Here is an 8,700-nt window from a genome sequence, read left to right as displayed (position 1 = left end):
TTCAGTGCAGCTCATCTGTAAGTCCTGATAGTATCAGTTTGGATTTTATTCTATCCTTCAGGCATCTGGATTTGAAGATAAGTCATGATGACTGCCAGATACTTACCTAAACTTGTCTGATTCTGTCCTCATTACAGGCCATTTGTGTGATTTGTGAAGATTTATTTTGGCTTCCTCATGGACCATATTCAGCCACCTTATTCACATGAGCTATTTGTATGCAGATGTGAATTATCTGGTTTCTCCCTATGACCCATACTGTTTGTCTCCTAGTGGTTTCCTGAAGCTTTTGCTTGACCATGATGACCTGGAGAGTGGGTGATGGTTCCCATTCAGGGTATTGGGGAATCCTCTTTGTGGCATGGTTGTACTGGCCATTGAGGAGAAACGCCCCCTTTGATGGCCAGTACAGCCCAGACACCAAAGGGAGTTGCCCCCTAGTTGCATACTACATGTCCACCTGTGACATAGGTCAGCAATTTCACATGAAGATCCTGTGCAACATTGTCACCCTGATGTTCGCCCAAACATCAGGGTGGAATTAATGGGCAGGTTGTACCCGCCATCAAGAGGAGTTGATGGCAAGTACAACTTGGCCATTGATTTGGATGCAGACTCCCTTTGATGGCCGGTTTCCACTGGCCATTGAAGGGAGTACACACCCTGTTTGATGGCTGTTGAAGCTCAGCCATCAAAGGGCTTTGATGGCCAAGTTGTAACAGTCATCAAACAGATTTTTTACTTCCTTTGATGTCCGGTGCAACCGGGCTATCAAAGGGAGGCTGCCTTCATTAATTGTCCGCGCTGTACCAGCCATTGCGGGAAGTTCATACTCCCTTCAATCGCTGGGCTGCAGCGGCCATCAAAAGGAGTACACGCTCCCTTTTTGCTGGTACAAATCTGCCATCAAAGGGAGTGGGGGAGTGGAAAATTCTCTTGATGGCAGGGTTGTACCCGCCATTGAGGAGACATCCTCCCTTTGATGGCCAGTAAAACCCGGTCATAAAAGGGAGTTGCCTGCTAGTTTCATCCTACAGGTCTATCCATGACATAGGCCATCAATGTCACAATAAGATCCTGCTCAAAATTGTCACCCTCATGTTTGCCCAAACATCAGGGTGACATTCATGGCCAGGTTGTACCCGCCATCAACTCCTCTTGATGGCGGGTACAACTTGTTGGAATCCAGTCATCCCTCTTAAGAGGAGTAACAATTGTGAGTAGTACCTTGAGTACACTTACTAAAAACCTTCATATTGAATATTCATTTATTCTTATGACCAAACTCGTGACAATTGTCTTCCGCATGAACTTCACCACAAGAAGCTTTGCGCTGTTGTGCCGAATAGTGACGGAACACTCTCAATCACGAAAAACCTTAGCGATCTCAGATCGCTATACTCCTCTACGGACTCCAAAATCGCAACCCAGACACCAAACAGCTTAAGCGAACGCACTACGATTTCTTCTTTGAGTCTAGCCGCTCAAATAAGCTCATCAATCGATAACAATCAATCATAATCAAAACAAAGCTGAAGAAGCTTTTACTCGGATATTGTCAAACTGACTATCAATCATCGAACATCGCTGGTCAATACCAATACGATTGTAGTCATCAGTTTATCTAAGGTCAAAACTATTACGTGTTATTGATTAGCAGATTCTTTCTGCATTCAGTTTTCTATATTCTCACACAACTTGGCCATCGGAGGCAGACTCCCTTTGATGGCCAGGTTTTACTGGCCATCAAAGGGAGTACACACCCTGTTCAATTTCTGTTACAACTCAGCCATCTAAGGGCTTTGATGGCAGAGTTGTAACAGCCATCAAACCAATTTTGAACTCCCTTCAATGTCCGGTGAAAAACAGCTATTCAAGGGATTCTGCATCCAATTTCTGAGCTATACCAGCCATTGGGGGGGATCTGACACTCCCTTTGATTGATAGGCTGTATCTGCCATCAAAAGGAGTACACTCTCCCTTTGATGGCTGGTGCAACTCTTCCATCAAGGGGAGTAGGGGGAGGGGGAAATCCTCTTGATGGCTGGGTTTTACCAGCCATTGAGGAGACACAATCACTTTGATTACCAGTAAAAAATGGACATCAAAGGGAGTTTCCCACTAGCTGCATCCTACAGGTCCAACTGTGAAGTAGGCCAGAAATTTCACAAGATCCTCTTCAACCATTTCCACCCTGAAGTTTGCCCAAATTTGAGGGTGAAATTCATGTCAGATTTGTAATTGTCATCAAGAGGAGTTGACAATCCCATCAATGACTGGTATAAATCAGCCATCATAAGCAGGTTGCATCCAATTAACCAGCGCCCTGTACCATTCATGAGGAGAAATTCACACTTCCTTCATTGGCTGGGTTGTAGCAGCTATTGAAGGGAGTACCCACTCCCTTAAAATGCTGTTGAAACTCTGCCATCAAAAAGATTGCAAACTCCTCTTGATGGCAGGTTTGGGTTGGCCATTGAGGAGACACTCCCTGAAATGGCCAGTACAACCCTGGCATCAAAACTCTGTCAAATGAGGTCGGTAAAAATAGTGATTCCAAGACCACACTTGTTCACACACTTTATAACTTAAGGTAAAATCCTGGATAAGGTAGCCACTACTCAGGTCTGGTGATGATTAACTGTTAAACTGTGAAGCCCAGGGTATCATGTGTTTCCAGTGGTCAGGCAATTTGAAAAATTGATGCTAATTACATCACATTTGAACAATGTTCGCCTGAACACAATTTTTGCAACACGCCAGGCAGGTAAGAGATGATTATGGTGTCTTCCACCTCCTCCCACTTTAGGTCTATCTGACAGAGAAGTTGGATTGTACCACCCTGAAATGATAACCAGGAGATGCATAAATCTTGAGGTCCCCTTGTGGCTTGATCAGTTGAGCCTGCCTGGTCACAGTGAAGTTGACCAAGATTGGCCTGTTCTGATGGAAACATGAATTTCAGGATCCTCAGCTGGAACAACCATGGAATGTTTTCCAGGTTGAGTCAAGCTGGAGTTGAGCATTGGGTGAGGTGAAGTTATGGAATTTGACATGAGGTTAGGATGGAGATGATATCAGCCTGAGTTGAACATAACATCACTATTGACACAGTCACAAGATTAAGTTGCGTATGTTGCATGCTTGATACCCGCCAGGGTTGCTGAAGGAAGTTATGGTCTGGCACTCTCTAGAGAGTGCCACACTTTCTCCCCTGGTGAATCCCGCCCCTCTGCAACCTGAATGGAACCCCGCCAACAATTTTACTACCGCTTTGGTGGTATCTTCCACTCCGCAAACGTCCTCAACAGAGGGCCAGAGGCCCATGATGGGGAAAGCTAGGATTAGTGACAAGGGGGTGTGTATTTTACCAACCCCGCAATGTGAGTCCGATAAAGTTCCTCCGCAATCATTCTCCAAAGCAGCTGGCAAGCCCCTTTCTCTCCTAGAGCATTACACCGCAGAGATCAGTGCGGTTGACCTCTGCCCGGCTAGCGGCGGCGGGAAAGGCCGCTATTGCAGCGCGGACCACCAAAGAACTAGTCCCGCAGTGCTATCATTGATTCATTGACATGTTCCAAAAATCCAGCGCTAAGAGCCTACCGCCACGGAGAAAATATTAATTTTGTGTTGACCTAGTCCCTGGAGCCACACCGCAAGCAATCCGGATCATTCCACTTTCACCGGCGGAAAACCAAGCACTTGACACACTAATTGCGGAAGGACTGGCAAGCGGAACAATCCGGAGGACCACGTCACCATGGGAGGCCCCAGTCCTATTCACCGGGAAGAAGGACGGAAACCTCCACCCCTGTTTTGACTACTGAAAACTCGCTGCGCTGACAGTGAAGAACCGTTATCCCCTTCTGCTGACCATGGACCTGGTTGACAGCCTGCTAAATGCCAACACTGTCAGCCCTTGGCTAGTCCAGACAGCGCCAAGGCTGACACTGCACGCGCAGCAGAAGAACTGTGCGCGCATAGTGCCGCTCCAAGCACAGCACGCGCCAAAGACAACAAGTGCGTGAGTAAGCGCAACTAAGTAGAGTTCCACAACACTCACGGGTTGTTGAGCTTGAGTAAGCACAATCCACGCAAATGTTCCACGCGTGGACTTAGTCTGTCAAGCTCGAGTGAGTATAATCCACGCGTGGATTTAATTTCAACCAAGAACGTTGTGAAGACCTGACGACTAAGAAAAGGTGTTGTGAGACCCTTTTGCTGAATGGCGAAAGGTATGGATGAGGTGCAAGCTCTGCCTTTCTGTATATCAGAAAACAAGACCACCAAGGTAAGCTTGGCAATTTATTTTGTGATAGGATATGTTCAAAGATGAGATATATAAGAGGATTGTTGTTGATGTCCGAGGTTGATGGGGTTACTGATGTATGAGATAGGTGACGGTGACTTGATGTCTCAAGTGGGGCTTGAACCTAGGTCCTTGGCCTGGGGGTATATAAGTTCAGAAAGTGAGGAGTGATGAGGGTGACACTGCGGGCATCTCAATCGATTCAGTGGGGATTCGAACCCCGCGCGACAAGTAATGCAGCGACACTTGGCTGTCTGATGGACAGCCGGCCACCGGAGTATGTACACACAACGCACCTCTCGATGGCCGGCACAACGACCGGTCACCGAGAGGAGTACGCACTCCTCTCGATGGCTGGCCCAAGGACCGGCCATCAGGAGGAGTCCTTGTGCCGGCCATTGAGAGTTGTCCACACTCCTCTCGATGACCAGCATAACGACTGGTCATTGGGAGGAGGAGTCCACACTCCTCTCGATGACCAGCACAAGGACCGGTCATCGGGAGGAGGAATCCATACTCCTCTCAATGCCAACACAGGCCGGCGTTGAGAGGAGTACATGCACCTCGATGCCCGGTCTGTGCCGTTCATCAAGGGAAGTGTGTATGTACTCCTCCCGATGACCGGGCCTTGGGCCAGCCATCGAGAGGAGTGCGTACTCCTCTTGGTGACCGGTTGTTGTGCCGGCCATCAAGAGGTGTCTGTACTCCTCTTGACGCCGGTGTGTGCTGGCATCAAGAGGAGTGTGGACTCCTCCCGATGACCGGTCCATGAGCTGGTCACCGAGAGGAGTGAGAGGAGTGTGTTATAATCCTCTTGATGGCCGGCACAAGGAACGGTCATCGAGAGGTTGTTATGTATTGGTGGCCGGCTGTCCAAAGGCAAATTGATCAGCTGGCCAGATGTCGCTGCAGCTGACGCTGCATTCTGATATGCAGCGTCATGATGTTGCTGCGGCCCGCAGCGACAGCGAGATGCCCGCAGTGTTAGAGGGAGCTAAGCTCAACCAGGCGTGGAACCGGGGACTGGTTACTGGTGAAAGGTGTGTGACTGAGTGGTGATATAAATTTCAAATAAATTGTGACAGGTATGTGAAAACTGAGTGGTGATATGAACTGATAACTGTGATATGGATAGAGGATAATATGAGTGGTGATAAGTGAGTTGGGAATATAGACTGCCGGATGGCATGAGGAGGGAACAACTGGCAGGCAGAGGCCTCCTTATATAGACAATGATGAGGGAATTTAGCTCCAGGGGAGCAGCTTTGAGGGAATTTGGCTAGTGAGAAAGTACAACTGAGGGAATTTAGCTAGTCTATCTATAATGCGTCCCTTTGATATGCAAACAGGATTATATATATTCATACAAGGATTTTCCAAGATCAAAGATATGCAAATGGGAAACAAACATATCCAAAGGAAAATAGGAGGTGAGGACTGATAAAAGGAAGGAAAAAACGTAATTCATATGCCATATGCATTACACCAAGTATGGTAGCCAAGGGTTGAATCCGTGTGTGAACCTGCTTTGAGACTGGTGCATGAAAGGGATGGTTTGCGTATCTTCTAATCCGGTAGAGATATGAGAGTGGTTTCAGTGGGTGACTAAGGGTTATTTTGGTCCTAGATTCCATTTCTGATGTACATTTGGCCGTGTCTTGAGGCGTTTTGTGAGTACACATAAAAGTTTGAATTTTTCTCCTACAAACACAGGAATAATGACCACAGCGGCCATCACATTTGGCTATAAAAGACCTGGGGCCTCCGCCCCAAAAAAGGTCCGCTAGATCATTTTGAGAATACAACGCCCGTCTACCTTGTTTGATAAAAACAACTGGGGCTTTTACTTCTATTCCGCATCTCAACCCTTTTTCCTTTAAGTTCTTCTCCTTTACTCCGCCCTCCTCTCACCGCTCCGCAACCTCCTTCAACTCTGCTTCTGTACCAAACCCCGGACCCAACTCCTTCTCATCAACCATCTTCCTTCACTTGCTACCTTTTAAGGTAAGTTAGAGTTTACGAACCACTTTTAGGGTTCAGGTACGACTAAGCTCTACCAGCCCCTCCTCCGGAGGCGCGGCTTACTCCTCCCGCTCCGCGGTTGAGTCGAGCGTGTTTTCCTATTTAGGAAATCACCCTTTGTTATTTCCTATTCAGGTGTCATCACTTTAGAGACGCGCCCTGACAAACACCTTCACAAAACTAGACCTCTGCAACGCCTACAGAAACCTCCGCATGGCGGAGGAAGATGAGGATAAACTAGCTTTCATCTGCAAGGTGGGGCAATTTGCTCCGCCCACTATGGCATTTGGACCCACAGGAGCGCCGGGATACTTTCAATACTTCATGAAAGACATCCTTCTTGGACAAATTGGAAAGGACACTAGAGATGGCCCCTGTGAACCCAGGTACCTGTTTGGATGCAGGTACCTGCCATCTTTTTTGCCAAATGTTTGACACCCGCACCGCCTGGGGCAGTCAGAGAGGGTACCTGCGCGGGTACCGGCGGGCACCTGCGCGGGTACCGGCGGGCACCTGCGCGGGTACCGGCGAGCACCTGCGCGGGTACCGGCGAGCACCTGCGCGGGTACCGGCGAGCACCTGCGCGGGTACCGGCGAGCACCTGCGCGGGTACCGGCGAGCACCTGCGCGGGTACCAGCGGGCACCTGCGCGGGTACCGGCGGGCACCTTCCCCTCAAAATTGACCGGAAGGAATATTCCTTCCAGTCAAAGAGGTTGAAGAGGTTGCAAAACCTCTTTGACCAGAAGGAATATTCCTTCCGGTAAATTTTGAGGGGCAGGTGCCCGCTGAACCTCTTTGACTGGAAAGGCCTTCCAGTTGAAGAGGTTACAAAACCTCTTTGACCTCTCCGACTTGAAGGAATACTTCCGGTCGAAGGGGTTACAGAACGACTTCAACCAGAAGGAAGGCCTTCCCAGTCCTTCCGGTCGTTGTGGCAGCCGCCACCTGCCCAAAAAAGAGCGGGTACCCGCTTGATTTCTCCCAGAAATCCAGCATCCGCACCCAAACACGCACACGCTGGCAGGTACCCACCGACCATGGGCAGTTACCCGCCAGCGGATAGCAGGTACCTGTGACAGGTTTGTCGGGGCCATCTCTAAAGGACACCGCCGTGTACCTGGATGACATTATGGTGTACACACAGAAAGGTGCCAATCACATGGCGGTGGTCAACGGCATCCTGGAGACCCTGAGCAAGCATCAATTATGGCTGAAACCAGAGAAATGTGAATTTTTGAAACCAGAGGTGGAATATCTTGGACTCTTAATTGTGTGTAACCGGATTAGAATGGACCCCACAAAAGTGAAGGTGGTGACGGAGTGGCCCGCACCGCAGAACGTTACGGAACTCCAGCGGTTCACTGGATTCTCCAACTTTTACCGCCGTTTCATTGACCACTTCTTGGGGAAGACCAGACCTCTACATGACCTGACCAAAGCAAAAACCCCCTTCATCTGGGACGACAAATTTAACTCCGTGTTCAAATGCCTAAAGACCGCCTTCACCTCTGCTCCAATACTCAAGATTGTGGACCCGTACAAGTTGTTTATCCTGGAATGTGACTGCTCCAACTTCGCACTTGGAGCAGTCCTGTCCCAATTCTGCGACAAAGACAAAGAACTCCACCCCGTTGCTTACTTATCCAGATCATTGGTACAGGTGGAGAAGAACTACAAGATCTTTGACAAGGAACTATTGGCCATTGTTGCGGCTTTCAAAGAGTGGCGGCAGTACCTTGAGGGAAAACCGCACCGCCTGACCTGTTGAGTTGTCTGTTAGTCTGCTACCATGATGTATCACCACAGTATGGAGGGCTGTCGGATCGACCCATGAGCACTACCAACCAACCACCCAGCTGGCAGCCACAAGCGTCTGTAGCCTAGTTGGTAAAGGCAGCACTCTAGTATGTGTCTCAGCATAGCTGAGGTCGTGAGTTCGACTCTCACCAGACACATCTTCATTTTACAGTCTCTACAGGTTATGAGCCCAGAGCTACCTGAGCGCTACTCGCTTACAATAGAGACTTGATGAATTTGTGAATGCTTACTTGTAAGACCACACAAACCCCTATAAGCCTACATCTAGATCACGGGTTCAATCCCTACACTGATCATCTTTCCCGGGTCTCATTCCCACTCTCTCTTGGGGTCAATCCCCACTTCCCATCATGTAGCAAGGGGGGGTGTTGAGTTGTCTGTTAGTCTGCTACCATGATGTATCACCACAGTATGGAGGGCTGTCGGATCGACCCATGAGCACTACCAACCAACCACCCAGCTGGCAGCCACAAGCGTCTGTAGCCTAGTTGGTAAAGGCAGCACTCTAGTATGTGTCTCAGCATAGCTGAGGTCGTGAGTTCGACTCTC

Source organism: Puccinia triticina, chromosome 6A (assembly GCF_026914185.1).
Source record: "Puccinia triticina chromosome 6A, complete sequence".
In the NCBI taxonomy this organism is placed as follows: Eukaryota; Fungi; Basidiomycota; class Pucciniomycetes; order Pucciniales; family Pucciniaceae; genus Puccinia; species Puccinia triticina.
The sequence above is the reverse complement of the archived record's forward strand: the minus strand, read 5'-3'. Positions refer to the sequence as shown.